The sequence below is a fragment of the Myxine glutinosa genome, chromosome 1 (genome assembly GCF_964187855.1).
Source record: "Myxine glutinosa chromosome 1, kmMyxGlut1.1, whole genome shotgun sequence".
Taxonomy (NCBI): domain Eukaryota; kingdom Metazoa; phylum Chordata; class Myxini; order Myxiniformes; family Myxinidae; genus Myxine; species Myxine glutinosa.
Window position 1 is genome coordinate 181,497,304 of NC_136261.1, and position 27,797 is coordinate 181,525,100.

The following is a 27,797-nucleotide window of genomic DNA, read 5'->3' on the forward strand; positions in this document are numbered from 1 at the left end:
CTTAATCTGCGGGGAATGTGGCGTTTGAAATGAATGCGGAAACTTATCGCATTCCACTGCTTAATCGCTTTGGCTGACAGTTGATCCTGAACAGTGAGACATGGATTCTTCATTGTTCAGTGATCACAAAACTTTTCCTTCTGACTTTTAGTTACTCCATGATTTATTTATTTTTTAAAGAAAAGTTTCTTCAGTATATGTATAAAAGCTATTCTAATCATTTTCAACCTAAACTGAGGGAGAGGGGGGGGGGGGGGGGAGAGAGTGGTGGTCTTTTTCTGGATTATGGCCAGTAAAGGGTGTAGGAGTAAGATTCAGGGCACGGTCTGGGGGATCTCTACTAGCTGTTTGAGTAATAGGAGGAGGAGGCTGAGCTCCACTTGTTTCCCCCTCCTAGATGCCTGTGGGGAGTGTACTAAGTGTTGCAAAACGATTGAGAAAGAAATGCGATCGCCAACTACATGGTCTTGAATGTGTGAAGCATGTGGCGGTGCAACGAAGTGGTGTTATCGTGCCTCGTGCTATGGGGGTCCGTTGTGTGTGCGAGGAAATCCAAAGCCCCTTCCTTCACCAATGGCACGGTGCTCGCCCAAAGGATGGCCACGGTACATGTCCTAGAGGTTCCACTGCAAGATGATGAGATGTTTGAGGGAGAGACGCATCCAAGTGAGTCCTCGCCTCAATGTGCTCTCGATCCGTGCCTGCATGGCCAACGGGCATGTCCGGAGTTGAGTCTCAGCACGGGCTGTACGTGCCCCCCGAATCCAAAGGGTTGCCCTGAACCTCCGAATGTGTGGCTCGCCAAAGGTTGGGGTCCGCACGATGCTGAGATCCGCTGGTGTGCTCCGGGTGTAGCTGTCGATGCGTTTTACATCAAGTACCAGGTACGGCCGTTATTCAGCTCGGGGTCGACACAGCACATTTTTTCAAACTTGAAAGAAATTAAAAGTAAGAAGATTGGTTTTTGTGGTCAGGTGTTAGTCCACTGAGTTTGTGGCCTGAATGATCACTCTCCAGAACTAGAACGGCACTCAGTAGAGAGCATACCTCTTCCTGGTTGGCCATATCACTTAATGGTGAAGAATCACTTTAAAAATTCTACCAGCTGCATCCATATTCAGATCTTCACCAAAATTGAATCGATTCTTCCTTGTCACACACACAACCTGTCCAGCAAGTTTCGTCCAAATCCATCCACAACATTTTTAGATATCCTGCTATGTATCGTTTTTGGCCCGATCTCCTGATGGTGAAGAATCACTTTAAAAATTTAATAATTCTCATATCCGAATCCATATTCAGATCTTCACACAAAATGGAATCGAATATTCCTTGTCACACACACATGTCCAACAAGTTTCGTCCAAATCCGTCTACAATATTTTGAGATATCCTGCTAAGTATCGTTTTTGAGCCAATCCCCCAATGGTGAAGAATCACTTAAAAAATTAATAACTCTCATATCCGAATCCATAGTAAGATCTTCACCAAAATTGACGATTCTTCCTTGTCACACACATGCCCAATAAGTTTCGTCCAAATCCATCCATAACATCTTGCGATATCCTGCTATGTATCGTTTTTGGCCCGATCTCCCAATGGTGAATAATCGCTTTAAAAAATTAATAATTCTCATATCCGAATCCATATTCAGATCTTCACCAAAATTGACGATTCTTCCTTGTCACACACATGCCCAATAAGTTTCGTCCAAATCCATCCATAACATCTTGCGATATCCTGCTATGTATCGTTTTTGGCCCGATCTCCCAATGGTGAATAATCACTTTAAAAAATTAATAATTCTCATATCCGAATCCATATTCAGATCTTCACCAAAATTGACGATTCTTCCTTGTCACACACATGCCCAATAAGTTTCGTCCAAATCCATCCATAACATCTTGCGATATCCTGCTATGTATCGTTTTTGGCCCGATCTCCCAATGGTGAAGAATTACTTAAAAAAATTAATAACTCTCATATCCGAATCCATATTCAGATCTTCACCAAAATCTATTCATTTTGTCCTTGTCCACCAAGTTTCGTCCAAAACTGCCCATAACTTTTTGAGATATCCTGCTTTGTATCGTTTTTGGCCCCACCTTCCAATGGTGAAGAATCACTTTAAAAATTCTAGTAGCCGGATCCGAATCCAGATCTTCACCAAAATCGAATCATTTCGTCCTTCTCACATACGCTACATCTCTGCCAAATTTCGTCCGAATCTGTTCGCAACTTTTTCAGAAATTTTGTTCACAGACAGAGGTGAAAACATAACCTCCATCAACCTTTGGTGGTGTCGATTGTAATTCCCCAGTGTGTTCAAACTTCTACACCAGGGTTCACATCAATATGTTGTTCGTGCACACTTTCATGAATCGTCTTTCTCTGATCTTACTGCAGCCATCTTAATTAACACTCAGGATATTTATGTACTGGAATAATGACAAATATTCACCTCGCAAGTCCGTGCATCTCGTTTCTCCATTCAGGGCCATTTCAACTGCGCCGTTTCCGACTTGTGCTGTGGAAAATATGACGATATCAATCAAACATCTTTTAATCAAATGTTGGATTTAATCATGACATTTTATTTATTAAAACAAGTCGGTGAGAGCTGTAACCTTTATAGATCTCGGATTGTGGTGGCACACTAGGCAGGTGGGTCACACACGGGGGGGGGGGGGGGGGTAGGGGGTACGTGGGTCACACACGGGGGAATTGGTCACACACAGGGGGAGGGGGGGTCACATACGGGGGGGGGGGTCACACGTGGGGGTGGGTCACACACGGGGTGGGTCACACACGTGGGGGTTGGTCACACACGTGGGGGTTGGTCACACACGTGGGGGTGGGTCACACACGTGGGGGTTGGTCACACGTGGGGGTGGGTCACACACGTGGGGGTGGGTCACACACGTGGGGGTTGGTCACACACGTGGGGATGGGTCACACGTGGGGGTTGGTCACATACGGGGGGGGGGGGGGTCACACGTGGGGGTGGGTCACACACGTCGGGGTGGGTCACACACGTCGGGGTGGGTCACACACGTGGGGGTTGGTCACACATGGGGGTGGGTCACACGTGGGGGTGGGTCACACGTGGGGGTTGGTCACACACGTGGGGGTGGGTCACACACGTGGAGGTGGGTCACACGTGGGGGTTGGTCACACACTTGGGGGTGGGTCACACACGGGGGAGGTAGGGGGGGGGTCCATACACGAAGAACCACCCTACGGTATAGTCCATACACTTCACAGAGCGCCAGTGCTTCCGAAGCAGCTTCTTCAGCAAGGATTATACTATGTTGTTTGCCATTGCCGTCCCAGCAGTAGTTAGGGCAGGAATTTGGAAATTGTTCACGGTGCCGGGGATAGCTCGCCTACTCTTCACGAAGGGAACCGTGGGATCTTTGACGTCCACCGACTAACGCCGGACACCCAGCTTAACGTCCATCCGAGGGACGGGCACACACATTGATGACCATTCATCGTGCTTGTGAAACACCAGGATTCGAACCCAGACTAGACCGCTTATAGTTCTAGGTGAGCGTGTGTTCACCTCCAGGTCGTTATTTCACTTTCAGCGCACATTACTGATTATTCACAACTCACAAGGAACGAGGATGCTGGTACTTGCTCTGCTGTTGGAGTACGTCCGAAATGAATAATTTACTTCACTCAACCCAAGGCATTTCGGCATCAGGAACCGCTCCACGCTCGACTTCCTGAGAAACTAGATGGTATTCATCGAATACTTACCTCGCGCAGTCGACTTAGTGCGAGCCATCAATTCACTTTATTAAGTTGTTTTTTTCTTTGATCCAATTCCAATATGGCGGCCAGACCACGTGACCGATTACGTCATCAATTTACATTCTCCAATATTGTTGCGTCGACCACACAAGAAATTTCAAACACTTATTCCCCTATGCGGAGTTATTTGCAATGAGCCACGTTTCAAGTTTTTCCATCAAGCGGTTTGGGATATCGAGGTCCAACGTTTTATGGTTTTTCAATATGTCGTCCGACCACGTGACTTATGACGTCATAATTATCACGAAGAAAATTATACATGAGTAGACGCATGCGACGGCGAAAATTTCGTGTCCATCGCACCAACAGTTGCCGAGGAAATTAATTAAGAAATGCAGACGCACGTGCATCATAGGTTTCGTACGCGCTGATCGCTTAACCCCACTTTTCGCTTCGCAAGCGCAGGGAAATGAACTGCAGATAACATTTTTATGCCTCTGCCCCGAAGGTGGCCGGAGGCATGTTTTCCGGTTGGCATTATGGGATTACGTTTTTTAATCACAATTGTGACGTCATATGTCACGTGGTATGGCAGACATCTTGGAAGAAACAAGTAATTAAGAAATTATTTCTCAGAAACTGCTGAATGGAAAAATTTGAAACTTGCCACATTGTCACGTACTCCCAATGGGGAACAAAAGCATGATAATGATGACATCATAGGTGATGTGGTATAGCAGCCAAAAATGTTATAATCGAATTCCTTATCCGAAAAATCTGAAATTGCATGCACATGATGAGCCATTTGTATTGAAATATTTAATTTATGACATCATAGGTCACATGGTTTGGCCGCCATATTGGATTTAACCTAAAACCTTTTTAAAAAAATGTTCCCCCAAACCACCAAATCGATTGACTCGAAACTTTACGTGTCATTGACTAGGCATGGCGATTAAAAGATTATCAAGAAAGCATCATTGGTCACATGGTGTGGCAGCCATATTGGATTAAAAAAAAAAAAAAACCTTTAGAGGCCATTTGTTCCCCGCAAGCGGGGGTTGGCCTTTTTCGGGAACTGTGGTTGTTGTTGTTTTTCGGTCCCCTTTTTGAAGCAATGTTTTACGGCCGGATGCCCTTCCTGACGCCAACCCTTTTTGCCGCCTTTAACGACAAGCAGGGAATTACCAGTGAACTGGTACTCAATTAGCCGACCTCGGAAGGTATGACAGGCTGAGTCAACCCCCCTGGCGTTAATTCAGCGATTGACCGGGATTCGAACCCAGGATCCTAGGATCCTAAGCCGGCACCCTAGCCGCTAGCCCAACACCAGGGATCCAGGGATCCTATATAGCCATATTGGATTGAAGGAAAATATTAAATAATTATATCTCTGAAACCGCTTACCCTATTGATGCGAAATTGTACAAATAGAATCTACAGCACTGTTGCATATAGTTTGAAAATTATGTCGTAGATCACGTGGTTTGGCGGCCATCTTGGATAGAAAAATTAACCTTATCCGATCAACACGAAACTTCACAAACGTGATCCCTACCCATACATATGCAGAGTGTACATATTTAAGGTCATATGTCATGTGGTATGGCAACCATATTAGCATGTTAGCCGATATTTAAAAAAAAAATCCCTTCTCTGAAACCGCTTCACCGATCGATGTGAAACCTGTCATCGCTGGTGAAAAGGTGATACTTGAAAACAGCTGAAGGGATTTAAATCAAACTTGTTTATTTTTAGGAAAGTGAGAGAACAACTACCCGTTGTGGCACTATGTGGAGGTATATTGGCGACACAATCGCATTGTTCTAGTTTTTCATGTTTTTTGTTGTGAATATAATCAAACCAGTTTCCTAAAAAATATTGCTGAATATTAATTACACTTTTACTCGTTTAAATGACAGATCATTGGTGACTTGAATATGATTTATATTTATCATAAGTTGTTTTTATTTTTTTTAGTTTCTAAGCAGTTCAATATGACGAGGTAATTGTAAAATGTTTTCCCTGCAAACAAAACTTCGAAAAAGCTCCAAGATAAGTCAAATGAACCCTAATACTGTATTTTTATAATGTTGGTGGAGCGAGGGATGTCGAGAGTCGTGTCTGTATATATAGAGCCCAGTCATGGCGTGTCTGGGAATTCTGGTCACGTGGGCCATGTACGCCATGTTGGGTCCATTTACCACAAATCAGCCGGTTCCATTCTAACAAAATGACGAGATGCGGTACCTTTGGTTGCAATAATCGGTCGGAAAAGGGATTGAAAATGCACAGATTCCCCACGAATGCCAAAAGAGGGAAACCGGTGCTAAATAATATTATTGTCGCGTTTCCGGAGTTAACACCCCTGGAGACGGATAGCCGATTGAGTTTTACACTCCGAGGCGTTCAATCCAATGGCAGTGGGAATACGTGTGGGGGATGAGGGCGGCGAAGCTCTTAACTGTACGGATCCCACCAGACATCTTCGACCCTGGTAATCAATTCAAACCGACACGGAATTATAATGCAAAAATACCTTATTTATTGAAATACTTTATTGAAATACTTTTTTGAAAAATACTTTATTGAAAGAAATGCCGGTAACAAAAGAATGCACGGTAAACTAAAATTCCTAATCGAGGGACCGTCTATACGGACTCGTATACAACACAAGGGGTAAAATAACTGGAAAATAATGCGTGTTTGTTTTTGTACTCTGCTTTGAGCGGCTCTTGAACCCCGTCGGGAATCGTCACAGCCGATTTTAATTAAGAAATGCAGACACGCACGTTAAGAAATTAAGAAAATTAAGAAACAGAAAAAGAGGTCCTTGTGTGGGAAAACACACCTTGGCGCGCAGTGTGTGTGCGGGAACCAGGCCTTAGCACGCCATTCGTACACTCCAGCCACGCTCGTCCTCGTCGTCCGCTTCACACAGTACCGACGTCTCTCAACGCACCCAGACGACGCACAGCCAGCACCGACGAGCCAAGGAAAGGACAATGTGGTCGCTCGAACCCATGAAAGCCAGGGACCACGAAGACAAAATGCGCAACTGTGTTCGCCTTCCACGAATACCAGGAAGCGAGAGGGATATACAACTGCTCATAATGGAGGCCAGCCCGGAGAGAGGGAAAATGTCGGGACCTAAGTCTTTTGTACCCAGGGCTCTTACGTCATCCGCCGACATCACGCCATGCTCCTATCAGCGAGTCCTATCTCATCTCTGCATTGTACCGGACCAATCACTGCTCTTGTGATTTTGACCATTACAGTTGACCTATGACCTTGCTATGTACTGCACATTTTGAAGTTGTTTTTAAGTTAATTGAATACAGTACAGCTGTACTCTGGTGTATGCAGTTGCTCTCATTGAAGAGTACAATCGTCTCCTAACAAGGGATGAACAGCAAACCTTAAACAGCTGAAGCGGTTTTTCCATCGAGCGGTTTGGGATATAGAGGTCACTCTTTGCATGCACAAGGTTTGCTGTTATCTTGATCGATGGACGCCATCTTGGAAAAACGTTACACCTCTATATCTCCCAAATCGCTCAATGGAAAAAGTTGAAACAAGGCTCATGTTCAAGTACTCCCCATGAGGAATAACATAAGTTGATGATGATGTCATCGGTGCCTTCATCATGACGTCATAATTCGACAAGTACATTGCTTGATCGGATCAATAATAAATTAGACAAAGTCTAACAGCAGCGTAGCCGGGCTTGTAAAATATTATAAACCACAAACACATATGATTAGCTTTTTAAACAGTCGCTAATGCTGCTCATAACATTAAACAAAGAAATTTGGAGGAATTCCGACATCCTTGAGGTAAGTTTTACTTACAGAACTGAGTGAAGAGCTACTGTGCTCTATATACCCCACAAAGGTTGGAGGTGTGCTCATTTACCAAGCTGCTAGCTAACGCTTGCCAAGCCAGCCGTTCCTTAAGGGTTTTGAATGGAGTGCTTGCTCGAATGCTTAAACCACTTGACCATCTCGCCACAAGAAACTTGGGAAATGAACACACACCCAATGTTCTTCAGACCCGACTATAGATCGACTGTAATCGATATACCCCAAAGAGGAATGACCGACCCTTCCTACAGCTCCCGTAGTAAGCGGGTGTACTTGTAAATTAAAATGTTGGTCGGTGGACTCAGCCGTAGTAATGACATCATAGACGTAATGATGAAACGGACACAAAAGTGATATATTTTAACTTCCAGTAAGTTTGCAGTCACTACGAAGGGATTAGTGTTACGATTAGATTTACTAGAATATTAACGTTACGTTATCATTATTTCGAAAATGATATTACTATTAAAAAACCGAGGCGAATTTCCCACTTCCTTGGTTATTATCTACTAGGGAGATACCCGTGCTAGTGCTACGCACGGGTGGGAGGCCAGAAGCAAACAGGCAATGCAGAAACGGCGAATGCTAAAGCATGAAACCAATAAATTCCACATTCCTGTAGCACCCTCAGTCGCACGTCAGACATGGACAGCAAGTTCGTGAAGGACTTCCATGATAAACGTACCGTTCGCAAACAAATGGGTACGTTCACGTATAGAAACATCGATCGTGGGTCCGTGGCGAATCTGCATATGGCGATCCGCGATGTTCACGTTTAGGAAGTAGAAACCATCACGGCATGTTGTCATTTACTTGAACTCAATATGTCTTTTTTCATTCCAAACAACATAACTCCAATCACAAATTAACCACAAAATAAACTTTTAAAAACATTGTTAATGTTTCCTTCATTGTAAAAACTACCAAGTCAACAGTTAAAAGGATTTTGAGCCAATAGGATTTACGGCCTCGGCAAGATCGATGGAGACAGCGATCTGTTAGCGTATACACCGCCCAAATAGCTATGTGGAATTCTCTCATGTGGAGATGAAACCCACGTCGTTTGAACTTTGGCCGAGGTCATTATTTACTTTTAATGATGTTTATATACAAATAAAAAAGAAGATAATTGGTTTTGGTTCGTCCTTTCCGCATATCTCGTGGGATTGTGAGTTGGAGAGACGACCGTGATGGCGGGGAGGGGGTTGGCATTCTCTCAAGTAGGGATTCAACCCATGTCCTTATAAAAGGTCTTTGTCCGAGGTCACCGAGTCCGATCGGTGGAGCCGATTGGTGCAGCTGTGCAGCGATCGGTGGAGCCGATCGGTGCAGCTGTGCAGTGATCAGTGGAGCCGATCGGTGCAGCTGTGCAGCGATCGGTGCAGCCTAGGGTGTTTCATATTATAGGTTTAAAATTAAAATATGATATTTTTGTTGACTTTGCTCATGCCCTCTTTCCTATTGATATGGAAAGGATGTCTGCCAATTTTGAGAAAGATCAGGTAATATTTAGAGGTTGCACAGTCTGCACACTTTTGAAATTTTACTCCAGTTCATATAAGAAGAAGATTATTTGCAAAATAAAAATTAATAAGACATCGAAAGAATTGTAAAACATTGAACATAACACAATGAAATGAATATAAGCATATTAATGTCAACTCCAGTTGTTCATTGAATAGGACAATCTTAAGTGCATTTATGGCCTTTGCCATCCACCTTGCTTGATGGAGGGCTCCTGGAGCCCTGAATTTGACTTCACTTTCAGTCCAACCTCCAAGAAAGAGGAGAGACAGACGTAAAAACTCTTTGTACTCTTCTCGTGGATGGCTTGCATCTTTCAAGACTTTTTGAAGGTAGTCAACCATTTTCAGATGTTGGTCTTCAAGAAACCGTTGGACAGGCTCTTCTTTGTCCAGTATGGTCGTATATGACTTCTTATCGACTAAATCCCAACGTTTTCAGAACTTTCAAAAGATCTGGCTCTCAGGACCACTTGATGGCATGCGGAAACACTCTTCAAAGATGCCCTTCAAGATCAGCTCAAGGGTGTGATGGCGGCAAGGCAGCCACAACAGAGTTCGCCCAACTTCCTTCTCAATCCTCAGACATGCTCCTTGAATCAGTCCTGTATTTGATGCTGTAGTGTCAAACGAGAGACCAATGATACGGTCACGTATACCGAATCGGTTCAACTCCTGAATGACGACTCGTCCCATTTGCTCGCCAGTTCCATCCTGCGCAACAGGCACTCCAAGCAGATGTTCAAAATATTTTCCGGTTACGAGAACATCAACTCGGTCTTCCAGAGTTCTGACAAACCCGGTGACAACTGTCGGCAACAATTTGCTGTCCCAATGTAAGATCAAGTGAGGAGTGACCCGTATGACGCAACACTGACGCAATCTGAACACAGCGTGCGCAGTGCTGAAGCCATACAAAAGTGACAGAAGTGTGCAACCTCTAAATATTATTCAATTTATCTAAAATTTGGCATACGAGTCACTTAGATGAATAGAACCAAGGGGATGAGAAAAGTGTCACGAAAATAGCAACTTCGGAAAATTGAAACACCCTAGTGCAGCCGTTTGTGCGGCACCCGGGAAAATAACGTTATGCGGGAGTCCAAACCTGAAAATGCTGGAGGCCAAAGGTGAAATTGGAAAAACAATATACCCTATTTTACTCCAAGAGATCCCAGGATTATCCACCCAAAATATCGTTGCGATCGGTTCAGCCGTTTTTGCGGTACCTTCAAACGGACGGACAGACAGACGGATGGACATTTGGTGAATTATAGTAAGATACATCGTGGAAGCCAGAACGAGTAGCGCCATTTCTGTCGACGAGGAGCTACTTGCGCCAGATGTTTACGACTTCATTGTTATTGACGGTGGAGTACTGATACACTCACTTCCTGGTACAGCTGTCCAAGGAAACACCTTTGATTCATATTTCGACAAGGTATTCTGCCTAAGAGTTCGCCATGACTAGAAAAGATCGACAAGAGCAGACATTGTCTGGGATCAGTATCGTGCACTGACAATCAAAGGAGGCACAAGGGAAAAACGAGGAACAGGCACCCAACAACGCGTATCTGGTACTGCCAAGATCCTAGGAAATTGGCAGAAGTTTCTGGCGAACGTTGATAATAAGAAGGAACTGTTCTCATTCCTGTCAAAAAAGATAACAGAAGGATAGTTCCCAGATGACAAGGATGTCTGCATCACTGCAGGTGATCAAGTCCACCATGTTGGAAACAGTCCACCAATGGATCAATGCAACCATGAGGAAGCTGGCACTCGTGTCCTATTACATCTCCTCCACGCCCTCCAAATATCGTCACTTGGGATGGTTCATACTGGAGACACAGATGTTGTCGTAATCCTTCTGAGTAATTTCCACTACATCAAGGCTCTGAATCCGGCCGTAGAAATCTGCATCTCCTTCAAAGCGGGAAAGACAACCAGAATGATCTCCCTGAACACTATCGCCACAAACCTGGGCACGACAACGTGCAAAGCTATGTCCCTCTTCCACGCAAAGCCATGGCCCTCTTCCACGCATTCACTGGATCAGACAGCACGTCTTCCTTCAAGTTTAAGGGTAAGCGATACTGCTGCAAGTTGATGCACGAAGTGCCATCCCTAATGGAGGAATTTGCAACTATCGTCGACACTCTTTCCAAACATCGCCACGGCTGAAAGAAGTGGCAACGAACTTTGTCTGGAGGCTGTACTCCAACGAGTCAAACGAGGACAATGACGTTGACCTTGTCCGATTGAGGGTGTTCTCACAGAAGACTAGGGACATGGAGAGAATTCCCCCAACCAGTGATGCTTTGGATCAACATCTCAAAAGGAGTGTCTTCCAAGCGAGCATCTGGACAACAGCCCAAAGGTCCATGATGCCTGTCAACAACCCCACTAATCATGGGTGGAAGGAAGAGGACGGCAAGCTGCTTCCCATTTGGACCTCGCTGCCCCTCACCAAGGATGTATTCCACCTGGATGTGAAGTGCACTTGCACAAGTACCTGCGCTCTGTGCATGTGCATGAGGGCAAAGTTGAAGTGCACACGTCTGTGCAACTGCAAATGCGAGAAGTAGCTGGACCAGAACAATTTACAATACTGAGATGTATATATGGTCGATTTGTTAGCCACTTTCTTATTAAAACTATTGTTCAAGGAGTTATTCAAGCAATTGTCTAAGCAGTTACTCACCACCATATTGTAGCACAGTTAAAAGATAAATAAAAATGTCACTATATCATTGGGTCCGAGTATAATTGTCCAGTTTATTTTTAAAAAACATGTTTCAGCTTAACGGGCCTATGCCCCTTGGTCTTTTTTTGTGGATATGCACCGATACCGGTAAAAATTATTGCTTCTATGGGCAATGTGCTTGAAATACAAGTTGCTACTCCTGATCCTGAATCCATACATACCTCATATGTTCAGATCGGATCATCCAATCAAAAGTTATAACAGTTTCCATATTTCGCATTGGCCGGTGGGGGGGTCGGGAACCCCCCACGTCCCCAGAAGCCCCATTTTTTATCTGAGTCCTTGACACTCGAAACAAAATTGTTCTATAGGCCCTTACCTTCAAATTGGTACTGAAAACGAAACTTTTGCATCAATTTGAAATGAAAAGAAAAAATTACCCGTGCATGGCTCCCCACCCCCAGCCAGTGAGAACACAGGCTACAACAAAACCGCCTCCACCCCCAGAATCCACAGCCGTTCATCCACTCACTCACACACCAAAAAGAAAACCAACCGACCACCTACCCTTAAAACATGCACCACTCAAACAAAAACACATTCATGCAAAACCACACCAACTCCTGCAACAAACACACACACACACACACACACACACACACACACACACACACACACACACACACACACACACACACACACACACAGACACACTGACACACACACACACACATACACACCATTCACACATCTCCATTTCTCTTCCATGCTTAGTCACCACCATATAAACAGTATATATATAATGAGAAAGAAAAAAAGATTCATTTAAAATAATAATTGGTGTTTATTGAACTATGATTTAGTCATTACAAAAAACGGTTGAACACCATCTTACCTACAAAATGCAATCCTTACACTGTATTATCATTATATTTGTCCTTTGTTTTTCAGCAATTGATTTTTGAAATTTAGAAATTCTAACTCTATGTTTTTCTTTCTTCGTTTTACTCATAATTATATATTTTTAATATTACAAATATTTTATAAATACAGTATTGTTGTGTGACGACCCTGTAGTGAACACCACAGAGTGCCACAGATGACCAAACGAGATTAACACTCCGAGGCGTTCGGTCAAAATATAGCGGAGAATACGCGTGGGGGGGGGGGGGGAAGGGAGAGAATGAAGAGCGCTTACCTTCACGGATCCACCCGACGTCCTCGACCCTGCAACAAATCAACTCAAACCGACACGGAAGTAAAATGTACATAAATGAACAGGAAGGACTTCGCAAGGACGTGAGATGTGAGATGGTGAAATCTTTGCCCATTCTTTACATGAAAATTGCTCTAGTTCTTCCATGTTTGATGGGGATCGTCGATGGACTGCAATCTTCACGTCTCACCATAAATGTTCAATTGGGTTCTAGTCATGACTTTGATTGGGCCACTGAAGAACATTAATTTTCTTCTTCTTCAGCCATTCGTTGGTTGTTATCTCGATGTGCGGGTTTAGAAGGGGGAACAGAGTTCTCCCGGGTCTCAAAATTACAAAGTATCCACGTGTGTGTGTGTGTGTGTGTGTGTACATGTGTGTGCCCGTATGTGCATGTATGTGTGTGTACGTTGTTATTGTTGGCTGCTATCTCCACCAGTGGATGGGTTTCAGGAGATGGAACGGAGACCAACTAGGCCTCAAAGTATTGTTACGGACTCGGCCTTAATGATTGTTGTTATGAGTAGTGTTGCTGGTTCGAAGTATCCTAGATAGTATGCTTATTGTGACTTAAGGGAAAGGGTTGTTGTGAGTAAAAGATTTAAAAGCGCTCCTGGTAAAATGTGGCCGGAAATCCGGATCGAGACCGGAAGAGGTGGAGCGAAGGAAAAGGAGAGGTGGTGGTTGAAGCTCCGGGCCGAGCGTTCGACGTATTGGGCGAGGGAACTTTGCGTCCTTGAAGGGAAGTTCGGTCAATAAGAAATATCGCTGGAGTGCATGGAGCCGGTGTCGTTGGGTATTCTCCTTGAGGTTCCGGAGGATTCAGGCCTTGAGAATTCGGGTGGGAGCGAAAGCCGTCCGTCATCTTGGCCACGCGAGCACCCGGCTGTGAACCGGCTTTCGTCGTGTCGGCTGGACATTATTCCCTGGTGGATTTCCGGGAACGGCTGTGCCAGAAAGGGACACGTGAGAATTATACGGAGGCCCACGGGTTGAACCGCAACGTGTACGTCGGAGCGCATCTTTGTGAGGTTCCTCACCACCACTGTGTTGCTGGGGGCTGAGCACGTGACCTCGGGGTCATCTCGCTCGTCTACGCCTCAATTGACCACCGGGCCTTGACTCCCCGATCGCGGGAGGGAGCGCACCTTTGTGAGGTTCCTCGCCACCGCTGTGCTGCTGGGGGCTGAGCACGTGACCTCGGGGTCATCTCGCTCATCCACGCCTCAATTGACCACCGGGCCTTGACTCCCTGATCGCGGGAGCGCACAGAGACATTGGGACTTCGCCTTGGAGGAGAGCAGAGACATTGGGGGAGGGGCCGTGTGGGGTTAAGAGGCTTGACGAGGATATTATCGTAAGATTTGAAAGTAGGGGTGATTGCCCCATTGCTGTATAGTGTATGGCTCTTTGTGTGTGATTTATAATATAGTATGGTTTGCTTATAACTTGGTGTGGTTGCATCATTGGTTCGGCTGTTTCATTTGCTGGTTCCATTGAGGGACGTTATCTGCTGGGTTTCAACCAGGGATAACACATCTTTCTGCCGGGGACCCTCTCGGGGTTCGGAGGTCCACCGAGACCAGAGGAAAGGGGTGGGGGGGCCCGTAACAGAAATTGGGGGCTCGTCCAATTGATATTCGTGGACTCACAATTGGGTCTGCGTCCGGGATCGAAAAAAATTCCTAAATTTAGTCTGGGAAAGAATTCCCAAGTTTGGAACTTTTTCCAACATTCCCAATTTTTTTCCAAAAACAAACAACAACAAAAAAAATAAATAATAATACTTTTGTTTTTGTTTGTTAGAAATTTCTTGTGTGAAGGTTAACAGGTGTTACCAGTAGTCACTATGGCGTTTGACACAGAGAAGTTTACGGTGACCCCAAGTGAAGCACAGTTCAGAGCGTTAGTAAAATCGGACCTCTGGAAATTGGCCAAACATTTTAGCTTGGAGGTCCGAACTAATATGAAGAAGGCAGAGTTGCAGACAGTGGTGATACAATCTATGGTGAGATTAAAAGCATGGGAAGAGGTAGCCTGGGATTGGTTACCAGAAGAACAAGAAAATGTGGAGCTCCGGAAACTGGAGATGCAATTACGGAGCCAGGAAAGAGAAAAAGCACTGGAAAGAGAACTCCAGGAAAGGTTAGAAGACAAAAAAACAGAGGAAAGGAGAGTGGAAAGAGAACTCTAGGAAAGGTTAGAAGACAAAAAAACAGAGGAAAGGAGAGTGGAAAGAGAACTCCAGGAAAGGTTAGAAGACAAAAAAACAGAGGAAAGGAGAGTGGAAAGAGAGGAAAGGAGAGTGGAAAGAGACCTCGAAGCAGAGGAGAGAAGAGCCAAAAGGGAGTTAAAGGACCGTGAATTGGCACGTCAGCAGGAAATTAAAGTCAAGGAGCTGGAGTTAATGAGAGAACGGGGAGAGGCACCATCCCTGCTGACTGGTACGACACCTAGTCAGAACACCTGGGATGTTGGCAGACATGTGAGGCTGGTCCCACCCTTCAATGAGAAGGAGGTAGCCAAGTTCTTTCCACACTTTGAGAAAGTGGCTCGACAGTTAAACTGGCCTGAGGAGTACTGGTCCATACTAGTGCAAAGTGTTCTGGTGGGTAAAGCTCAAGAGATTTATTCGGCTTTACCGATTGACCAGTGTGCAGATTATGAGGTATTGAAGAAACACATTCTCAAAGCCTATGAATTGGTCCCGGAAGCTTACCGGCAGAAATTCCGGAATGCCAGGAGGAGGGAGAGTGAGACCCACGTGGAGTTTGCCAGATTGAAAGAAACCATGTTTGATAGGTGTTGCGATTCGAAAGGAGTTGGGAAAGACTTCGAACTATTGCGACAATTGATCCTGGTGGAGGAATTCCAACAGTGTGTCCACGAGGACATTAAAATACACCTGGAGGAAAGGAAAGTACCAAAGTTGTATGAGGCAGCGACCATGGCAGATGACTATGCCTTAACCCACAGGATGGGGTTCCGCAACCCCAACTTCTTGTCTAGACTTAGCCAGGGGAGCTATGGTACGGCAGGGGCGGAGAACGAAAATTCATGGGGGCGGCCTCGAGAGGAGGACCACTCTGATATCACGACTTCTAGAGGTCAGAAGTCAACGGTTTCAAGGCAGACGTATCCTCCGTGGGCCTCGAGGCAGACCACGAGGTTCTCCTCCGGGCCTACTTGCGCTTTTTGCCATAAACCAGGACACTTGATGTCCCACTGTCATGCTTTGGGAAAGGAAAATCAGGACCGGAGTCTGACTAGTACAACTCCGAATGCGATGGCAAACGTGAGAAATCACCCGCAGAAGAGTTACCAACCATTTATTTATGAGGGGTTTGTCTCACTGGAGGGAGACTCGACTAACCCAAGACCTGTTAGGGTATTGAGGGACACAGGAGCACGTCAATCCTTAATGCTTGAAGGCATTTTGCCATTGTCGGAGAGTACAGCAACTGGTGATAGTGTTCGGTTACAAGGGATCGGTGGCTGGGTTAGCGCTCCCCTTCATGTCATCAATCTAGAGTCTGATTTGGTGTCAGGACCGGTCACCGTGGGGTTGCAAGCCACTCTTCCTGGAGAGGGAGTATCAGTTGTGGTTGGGAATGATTTGGCCGGGGGTCAAGTTTCTAGTAACCTGATGGTTGTGAAAAAGTCCGATATGGGAAATAACACCACACCAGTCAGGGATGGAGGCAAAGGTGGCAAGCTTTTTGTATGTGGACTGAACTTCAAAACAAAGGAAGAGGTTCTGGAGTTTACCTTCAACAAATATGGACCGCTTTTGGAAGTGCTGCTGATAAAAGACAGGCAGAGCCAAAAGTCAAGAGGGTTTGGCTTTGTCACATTTGAAAACTCAAAGGACGCCCGGAATGCAGAAAAGGATCTGAATAACCAGGAGTTGGAGGGTCGGACCATAACAGTAGAGAAGGCATTTCGTTGGCGTCGAGGGGGCTACAGAAGAGGACAACTTGGCGGTAGTGTTGGTGGTGGCCGCAGCCGATATTGCTGTGGAGGCTCTCAGAGTTACGGCAGCTCCCGAAAGGACGACTATCAGGGTAGCGGCCGAGAAGGAGACCGTTATTCACGTGACTACAGTGACAGGTGGTCCAACCGTGAATCTTAGGGAAGTTAGAAAGAGTGGAAGCACTGAATGCTGCGGAGCAGCCGAGCCAAAATTCCTACACGGATTAATCGTGAACGCCACGTTCCTAAAGGCTTCCAGGTAGTGAATATTCCTGCACGGATTAACCGTGAACGCCACGTTCCTAAAGGCGTCCATGTAGTAAACCTTCCTGCACGGACTAACCATGAACTTCACGTTCCTAAAGGCGTCCATGTAGAGAATACTCAGCTCGGCCTCCCGGGAAAACGTGCTATCAGGAGGCAATAGGTGGTTTGTTTACAAGTTGGCCTGCAAATAAAGTTTTCACTGTGGTCAAACTTTCTTTCCTGAAGGGGGGAAGTGTTATGGACTCGGCCTTAATGATTGTTGTTATGAGTAGTGTTGCTGGTTCGAAGTATCCTAGATAGTATGCTTATTGTGACTTAAGGGAAAGGGTTGTTGTGAGTAAAAGATTTAAAAGCGCTCCTGGTAAAATGTGGCCGGAAATCCGGATCGAGACCGGAAGAGGTGGAGCAAAGGAAAAGGAGAGGTGGTGGTTGAAGCTCCGGGCCGAGCGTTCGACGTACTGGGCGAGGGAACTTTGCGTCCTTGAAGGGAAGTTCGGTCGATAAGAAATATCGCCGGAGTGCGTGGAGCCGGTGTCGTCGGGTATTTTCCTTGAGGTTCCGGAGGATCCAGGCCTTGAGAATCCGGGTGGGAGCGAAAGCCGTCCGTCATCTTGGCCACGCGAGCACCCGGCCATGAACCGGCTTTCGTCGTGTCGGCTGGACATTATTCCCTGGTGGATTGCCGGGAACGGCTGTGCCAGAAAGGGACACGTGAGAATTATACGGAGGCCCGCGGGTTGAATCGCAACGTGTACGTCGGAGCGCATCTTTGTGAGGTTCCTCGCCACCGCTGTGTTGCTGGGGGCTGAGCACGTGACCTCGGGGTCGTCTCGCTCGTCTACGCCTCAATTGACCACCGGGCCTTGACTCCCCGATCGCGGGAGGGAGCACACCTTTGTGAGGTTCCTCGCCACCGCTGTGCTGCTGGGGGCTGAGCACGTGACCTCGGGGTCGTCTCGCTCATCCACGCCTCAATTGACCACCGGGCCTTGACTCCCCGATCGCCGGAGCACACAGAGACATTGGGACTTCGCCTTGGAGGAGAGCAGAGACATTGGGGGAGGGGCCATGAGTGAGGTTAAGGGGCTTGACAAGGATATTATCGTAATATTTGAAAGTAGGGGTGATTGCCCCATTGCTGTATAGTGTATGGCTCTTTGTGTGTGATTTATAATATACAGACTTGGCATTTAATATGGAATATTTTTTTTGTGGGTGTGAACTTACTTTTCAAGATGTCTTAGAACCAAAAGTTCATTGGAATTATGTTGAAATTATTCTAGATTTTGTTAATGTGACCTTTAAAAGAAACAAAAACCACATTTGACATTTCGAAACAAATAAATTGATCCTTGAAAGTGATGTCAACTGATATCGAACTCAATTCATGGACAGTACTGTGTTAAACTTCTGTACGTTTTCCAGAAGTATCTCTTTATTTTGCACATTAGCCAAAATTATTTTTAACAAAAACAAAAGTTAAATTACGACTGGGATTACGGACAGTAAAATTACAGTTCAGTACTTCGTGTAACCCGCACGAGCATTCAGGAGAGCACGTACACGTTGAGGCATGCTGTTCACGAGATTTGCCAAGGTTTGGACAGGAATCGCTTGCCATGCAGTGACAATAGCCTGCTGCAATTCACGCACAGAGGTCGGCTGCTGGTCCAAGTGGTCGATTTGACGCGTTAATTCTGCCCACAAGTTCTCTAACGGATTCATATCCGGGGACATGGCAGGCCACTCCATATGCTCTACACCACGGTCAGCAAGAAAGTGTTGGATCATGCGAGCACGATGAGGCCATGCATTGTCATCTTGGAAGACAAAGTTTCCTCGAAAGGCTGCACGAGCAAATGGAAGCGATGTTTCTTCCAGAATGGCCCTGTACTTGAACTGGTTCAGGTTTCCATTCAGAACAACCAGGTCAGTTTTGCCCCCTGCATGAAAAGCAGCCCAAACGGTCACCCCACCACCTCCAGCTTGGACTCTTGGCACTATACAATCTTTGTTGTAGGCTTCATGCACTTGTCTGCGCACCCGGACGTGGCCATCTTGACGATAGACCAGAAATCTAGACTCGTCACTGAAGATCACGTGATTCCAGTGCCCTGGCTGCCATTGACGGTGCTCTCTGGCCCACTGCAATCGGCGCTGGCGGTGTTGTCTTGTCAGGCGTGGCTTTCTCAGTGGACGCCTGGCACGATAGCCTGCTTGAACCAGTCGTTGGTTGACTAGCCTTCTGGATACAGGCACATTTGTCAGTTGCTGCCACTCAGCCCTAAGCCAATTAGCTGACTTGGTACGGCCATTGCGGACTAACCGGTGCAGCTGGCGATCATCCCTCCTTGTGGTTCTGCGGGGACGTCCTGGCCTTGGTATTGGAGTAGGGACACCCCTCTGAGCATTTCGTTTCAGGATCTTTGACACCTGACCTTGAGTGATGCCATACTGCCGAGCAATAGCACGCTGTTTCATGCCGTAATTTCGTAAAGCCACCACTCCATGACAAACAGCATTGTCGAGTTGACGGACCATCTCCAGAGGAAGCTGCAATAACTTTTGGAGAAGGGCAGCAGTTGTTTTCCACTAATACAGAACGCAACAACCCTTGTATACCCGACTGTGAAGCCAATCATCAAATGCACCTGTCCGTACATTTTGCCACGCCACCTTTGATATAATCCTATTGTTGACTTCTTGCTGCGACAGACAATCAGTGACATGGTTCTTTTAACAAATAAATCACCAAAGTGTAAAAGAAACTCACCAGATTGATATAGGCTCCGGGCCAGGTATGGTCCATCTGCACCCCCCCCCCCACAACTCTCCGACCCTGGGTTTTTCTGAACCATTGGGGTGTCCTGGGGTGGAAATCAACTGGTAACAGTAAATAAACTTGGACTCACTACCCATTTGGTACCTATATTGGATGGTACCCTCAAAACAGCATATTTTTAAATCCGCGTTGCGCCATATTCGACACACGTGTTCTTTTGGTATTTGTGCCTGCTAATATTAACTCAGAATAAAAAGTTATATACCAAAAGAAAGCTGTTCATCTACTGATCATCATAGAATATTGACACATTACTTATAATGGTACCTTAATGGTCATAACTAGTGCTGAATAGCAGTACCCCACTTTAACGTAACATAATTCGGTATCGACCGTACTATTTCATCTTACACACATAATATGAACACATTACACCTGATATGCTTACATATATATTTTATTGGCTTTCTCCTGTATATCAGCTTTAATTTGATACCAGATACATCCCCATAGCTTCAATTCTCTTTTTTATACAGCGTGTCAAAGATACTACCTGTTTCGCGGGAACCATGAATCATATAATCTCGGTAACAGTCTTTGTCTATATTCAAAAGAACTGCCTATTACACTTATAAATGTCATTCATAATCGAATATCATAATCATACTGCCATCTTATTAACATATTAAACAAGAAAAACTTGTTTATTAATCACAGTAGTTTTTAATATCATCATATTAATATTCATACACTGGGTCAAACACCTTCCACAGAACAGTAACAATGTAATGCTCGAATATTTACTGTAAAAGTAAAAATATTTCTTATTTGAAACTAAATTTTAACATCCCATTGAAAAAATTTTTAGTATCGAATATTTTGATGATAAACCAAACATTATTGCTCAACAACAGATATCATAATAATATTAACAGTCAGTTTTATCCCTACAATTACATATGTATGTCGTACACTCAGTTAACCACATTATATCATATAATACAAGTATCCACTCTCAAAAGAACACAAACAAACAATTGCATTTTGTTAATTATCAACAAAAGTCAAACACTGCATGAGTGCAGTCAAGTTGGCTTGCTTGCACGAATGGCATATGTCCATCATGATCAGTCATCGTCACTGTCACTTTCATCGGTATCACTGTACAAAACACGATCCATATCATCAGGTGTTTCATCACCTGATTCATCATCACTCTCATCGTCGTCTGACATGACCTGAGCTATATCAGCCAGCTCACGCGGAAGCATGTCTCCATCATACCAGAGAGGATCCAGGCAGCCTTTCTCCTCTTCCCAGCCATGGCCTGGACTTGCTTTGGGAATCCTTGGTCGAGGAACGTGAGCTCTCTTCCAAATTCCCACTTGGTGGTTGACCCTTCGGATGTGCTGTGTGAGGCTCCTCATACATGGTGGAATATTGGCCATGTCTACATTGCCTGAGGGTAGGTGACGATTCTCCTTGGCACATAGCTCATTTATTCTCAGGAGTCGCAGATCATCAACGTGTGATACCTTTCCTCTTCCATACATGGCACATGTGAAGCTGTCTAGTTGATTGTTCAGCTCTTCTGGCACATCCCACGTATCTCCAAGCTTGTTGAGAATAGGGATGTATTGCGGCAGACGAAGCAGCGTTTTAACAGGTTTGATTTTTCCAATCCCTCGGAAAGCGCTAGTGCTGTCACAACCGCTGTAGGCGTGAAGTGCCATAAGAGCAGTACTCTTCTCTTGGCCGAAGTCTGCTGCGAGTTTACTGACGTTTATTAGCCTCTGCTTGTTTCCTGTGCCTGTGTCAAACAGTATCTTTATGTCGTTTATCGATGCGGCGTAGTGCAGTAAGATGAAGAATACATCCGAGTCTGGGCTCTTCACTCGAACAAACTCATATTTCTGGCTCCTGGCGTAGTTTAGGTATAATATCACGCGCGAGTCTGTTTCTTCTTGAGACGATTCCAGCTGAGGCAACTCTTTGGCATTTGTTGTCTGACCATCTGTGGATGTGAGTTGGTATGCCTTCCCTTCACATATCAAGATCACTTTTCGACCATGGCACCGAGAAGCATACTGGTCACTGTTCCAGAGCCTGAGTAGCAGTCGGATGAACTGGATTTTATTCTCGTCGTTCGAGAGAAACATTTTCCAATCTTGCGGTTTCTTTGTAGCTTCTCCTTTTAGAATCAACTTTTCTCCACAGCCGCGACGTCGCCTCTCCATCGACTTCACTGATCCAGGTAGGTATTGATCTGTGCTGAACACCACATCTCCTGTCTTACTGATGATGTCAAAGACCTTGGAACAGATCTGGCTGAAGTTGTTAGGAATGTCTTTTAGATAGTAGAAGGTGGCATTTCCGTCATACACTGTCAGGGTGACCCTTGCCTGTGGTACAGTGATGTCAGTACAGTCCTTGGTCAGGAGCTGGAATGCCTTTGCCTTGTCTGTCTTTGCTAGGTACCCATCTCCGGTCGCCAAGCTGTATGGTACTGGAGTTAATGGGTATGACATCAGTTCCTTTAGGTCAAGTTGTAGCCCTTGATTTTGCGATTTCAGCAAAAGCTGAAATGCAACGTTTCCCTGGTGCTTGAACTGGGTGACTTTGTTCTTTGAGGTCTTGGTCTTGGAACTTTTGTTCATGTTGTTCAGAGTTTTGAGATTGAGTCGTTTTACTGGTTCAAAAAAGGTGTTTAACTTAACTAATTGACTCGTTCTGTCGCTGTAAGAGACACTTAAATAACATAATTGTACAATCTGATGATCTCAATTTACGCAGGATACAAACATGGAAGGATCTGCATGCCATTTTCGTCAAAATTCCTCCAATAAACTACAGTGATACATCAATACAACAATATATTAAGTAACACATATTAACAATACATAGATTTTGTCATGTGTCCAACATATATGTACATGATATACGTGGCAGCATTTGTAAATTGACAAATGCAGCATCGCCTACAATATCACCCCATACCGGTAGTATCTTTGACACGCTGTATAAAAAAGAGAATTGAAGCTATGGGGATGTATCTGGTATCAAATTAAAGCTGATATACAGGAGAAAGCCAATAAAATATATATGTAAGCATATCAGGTGTAATGTGTTCATATTATGTGTGTAAGATGAAATAGTACGGTCGATACCGAATTATGTTACGTTAAAGTGGGGTACTGCTATTCAGCACTAGTTATGACCATTAAGGTACCATTATAAGTAATGTGTCAATATTCTATGATGATCAGTAGATGAACAGCTTTCTTTTGGTATATAACTTTTTATTCTGAGTTAATATTAGCAGGCACAAATACCAAAAGAACACGTGTGTCGAATATGGCGCAACGCGGATTTAAAAATATGCTGTTTTGAGGGTACCATCCAATATAGGTACCAAATGGGTAGTGAGTCCAAGTTTATTTACTGTTACCAGTTGATTTCCACCCCAGGACACCCCAATGGTTCAGAAAAACCCAGGGTCGGAGAGTTGTGGGGGGGGGGGGGGGGGGGTGCAGATGGACCATACCTGGCCCGGAGCCTAATATACTGAGTTAAGAAAGTAAACCCAAGTCAAGAAAAAAAATATATTCCATATTAAATGCCAAGTCTGTCGTATGGTTTGCTTTTAACTTGGTGTGGTTGCATCATTGGTTCGGCTGTTTCGTTTGCTGGTTCCATTGAGGGACGTTATCTGCTGGGTTTCAACCAGGGATAACACATCTTTCTGCCAGGGACCCTCTCGGGGTTCAGAGGTCCACCGAGACCAGAGGAAAGGGGGGGGGGAAGGCCCGTAACAGTATCCACCTCCAGTGTGTGTGTGTGTGTGTGTGTGTGTGTGTGTGTGTGTGTGTGTAGGTATGTCTGTGTTTCTGTGTGTGTGTTTGATATTTGTGTATCTAATATGTATAAATAAATAAATACTAACCCTATCCCCCTCTTTTGAGGTTAATGTTATCCCCCCTTTCTAAACTTCTGCTTCATCCAATGGCAAATGCTAAAGTGCAATCCAGTGTGGCTTTAGATTTGTGCTTCAGATCATTGTCCTGCTGAAACATGAATCCCAGTTAAAACCTACCCTATTTCAGATTCATGGCTGACTCAAGCAGGTTTATATCAAGGATTCTTCTGTACTTTGCACGTCCTTTGTCCCTTATATTCTGACAAGCTTGCCAGTCCTTGCTGATGAAAAACAGCCCCATAACATGATGCTGCCACATCCATGCTTGACAGTAGGGATGGTGTTGACTGAGCGATGTGCAATGTTAAGCTTGTCCCAGATGTAACACTTTGAATTTAGAACAAAAAAGTTCAATTTTTGCTTCGTTTGACCACGAAATGTTTCTCCACATGCCTGCAGTATCATTAGGATGCCTTTTCGCAAATTGTATGAGCTTTTAGATGAGTCTTTTTCAGTAATAGTTTCTTTCTTGCCACCTTCTCATAGAGGCCAGTTTTGTGAAGGAAACAGGATATTGTTGATTGATGAACACTGACCCCAATCTCAGACATAGAGCCTTACAGATATTTAAATATCATTGTTGGATTTACAGTGACATCCCGAACAAGTTTCCTGCTTGTTCGTCTGATGAGTTTGGATGGGCGACCTGATCTGGGCAGAGTCTGGGTGGTATGATGCATCTTCCACCTTTTAATGATGGATTTCACAGTAATCAAAGTAACTAAGACTTGTTACTTTGAGTAAAGATAATGAGTGACTTGGAAATCTTCTTATAACCCTCTCCTGAACGGTGCTTCTCCACCATTTTATGTCTGACTTCTTTGGGTATCTCCTTGGTCTTCATGTTTGCCTTGTTGGTTGACCAAGTGAGTTGCACCTTAAAACTCCTTAGATAAGTGGGGGGGGGGGGGGGGGCCTTAATTTTTTAGCTCACCTGGAACGAAGTCCAGGGGAGCTTATGCGATGGCACGTAGTCCGTCAGTCTGTCTGTCCGTAAACACTTGAAACCTCTTCTCCGAAACCGCTGATGGGATTGTGACCAAACTTGCCACAAATGTTATTTGTTGTGTTGTGACTAAAGTTTGTTCACGGCATTTAAAAAAATCTAGGTCTACCAGCGGTCAAAGTGGGTCCAGGTCAAGGTTTTGTCCCTGCTCTCAAATGTTGTGTTTGTTTCCTTCCCCCTCTCTCCCCATCTTGTCTACCACTCCCCATGTTATATGTTTTATGTGTCGGTTTGACTTTTTGTGATTAATGTTAGCTCTTTCACGAGCCTCGATGTTGTATACAAAAAAAAAAAAAGTGACTTTGGGTTTGAATACACCGAAAGAGTGAGGGAAAGGGTTTGAATACTTATGTTCGGTTTGATTTGAAAGCATCATGAAATAAGCTCAGGTGGCATCAAAATGTGAAAACCTTGGAGGTGGGTGAATACTTTTTGCAGTCCATTGTATCTACTAATTGCCTTCAACCTATGGTTAAATCATGAGGCAATTTGTCTTTCTTTCTGATGCTCTGCCTGAAGGCAGGTTCAGTCCTGTCAAAGCAAACAAGATTATAAAATACCTTATGGTAATTGATCCGCTGTGAATAAAAGTGAAGCTGATGTTTCGGGCCTTACCCTTCTTTGGAACAAAAAATAAAAAGCACCAGAAGCATCCCCATAGCAATAAATAGCAGTAATTTACACCATTGGTTTCTCGGTGGTTGCAAAGGTAGCTGAGCAGAAGATTTTAATTTGTGCGGGATGTCGGCGATAGCTTGCCTACTCTTAGCTTTAAGGACACCTTGGTAACTCTAACTTCCACCAACTAATGCTGCATGCTGGCGTATGCCTGGCATACAGTATGCCAGGTTTAACGTCCATCCGAGGTAGGGATGAAGACGAGACAACAGGATGAAGTTTATAGCTGGCTCGAGATTAGAACCCAGGCTAATGTTATCTTTTAAATAATTTATGTTTATCTTACTATAATTCACCAAATGTCTGTCCGTCCGTCCGTTCCAAGGTACCGCAAAAACGGCTGAACCGATCGCAACGAAATTTTGGGTGGGTAATCCTGGGACTCCCTGGAGTAAAATAGGCTAGATTGTTTTTCAAATTATTTCCCAATTTTTCCAATTTTCCAGTTTTTCCAAACACGATGGAATAATATTTACCGACATGAACAGTGATGTGGCTTTTATTGAAATTATATAAATACTGTTTAGATTTTGATGATTTGCGTGTGATATGATTTAACGGATGTTTATATAAATCGTTTAAAATAAAAAAAAGCCTTCAATTTCTGATATTTTGCCTTTTCATTTGGGCCTCCCAATTGAAGCCCCGCCCGTAGGGCGGGTACCGTTGCTCGTGGCAACAATGTGAATATCTATGACCTCATTATGCTTTCTATTGTGCTTTTGCTCTTTAGTCAATGACGAGTAATTATATTACCTCTGCACCTACAGGTGGCTGCAGGTGGGGAACAACTGCAAACACCACTTCTGCATCACACGTGGCGTCACTACCGCTTGGAGGGCCTGAGGTCTTGGCAGCGCTATGTTGCTTGTGTTGTGGCTGTGAACGATGCTGGAGAGAGTCCTTGTGTTAAAGAGACATGGGAAGGCAGTCCTTTAGCATCGCTTCAGACCGATCCACCAGTCCAACTGCTGTTGCATGTGGGGTTGTTGGTGGGTTGTGGCATTCTCATGGTAATATCAATCGGACTTATTTGGTCGTTGAGACGTTGGAGGGCACTGTGGAGTCCAGATCATGCTACCAAGAAAACCAATTTGGTCTGTGTGGGCCTGTATAACACAGCGTTTGAGAAATGAAGAGCTGTGAGTGGATTTTGCTGGATGGACTTTGTGTGAAGCTTCCACTGATGAGGTCCTAAATGTGGTGGGTACAGTCAAAGTAATAAATTTTACAGGTGGGGAAAAGATTACAGAAAAGAAAATGACGTGTAAAAGAGGAAGATAATGGGAGAGGGGGAAGAAAGGAAGAGGCTTTGGACAATGCGAGTAGGGGTCATCAAATGATTCAAATCCTCTCATTTTGTACTTTCTAATATGATATACTAGCCGAAAGCACCTGGCGTTGCCCGGGTTCTTTTTGAATGAATTTACTCCTATAATTCAGCTTTTACTCGCGGCCGTAGAAGATTGACTACTATAATTCAGCTCAGCTTTTAATTGCAAAATGGGCCCAGCCCGGCTGAAGCAGCCTCGACCGGCCTTGCCACCTAGCCTATAACCTTCCCGGGGCCCGTCCCGACATTTTTTGTTTTAGAGGTTTCCTTCTATCTTTCACCGTTCAGGAGATTAGTGCGTGCAGACAAACAAACAAACAAACAAACAAAAACTTTCTTTTATATATATAGATGATATATATTTATATGAGTGATGATATATATATATATATATATATATATATATATATATATATATATGAGTCATGTCTTTGCACCTATATAATATAAATGGTACCATTGCCAAACTTAATTTGTTATATTATAGTCTCCATAATGTCCATCCCCTTCCATGCATTTTGTTCACTAGCAACGGTACCCGCCCTACGAGTGGGGCTTAAATTGGGAAGCCGAATTGAAAAGGCAGAATATCAGAAATTGAAGGCAGAAATTTTATATTTTAAACGATTCATATAAACATCCGTCAAATCATATCACACGTAAATCATCAAAATCAAAACAGTATCTTTAGAATTTCAATAAAAGCCACATCACTGTT

The 27,797-nt window shown here is 44.5% G+C and overlaps 1 long non-coding RNA gene across 1 annotated transcript; it reads left to right on the plus strand.

The window, feature by feature from the left end:
* The first annotated feature begins 293 nt into the window (after window positions 1-293).
* Window positions 294-27,797, plus strand: LOC137419312 (uncharacterized). The gene is made up of 2 exons (XR_010982825.2): window positions 294-884; window positions 26,517-27,797. It is a non-coding gene; the product is annotated as an uncharacterized LOC137419312 (long non-coding RNA).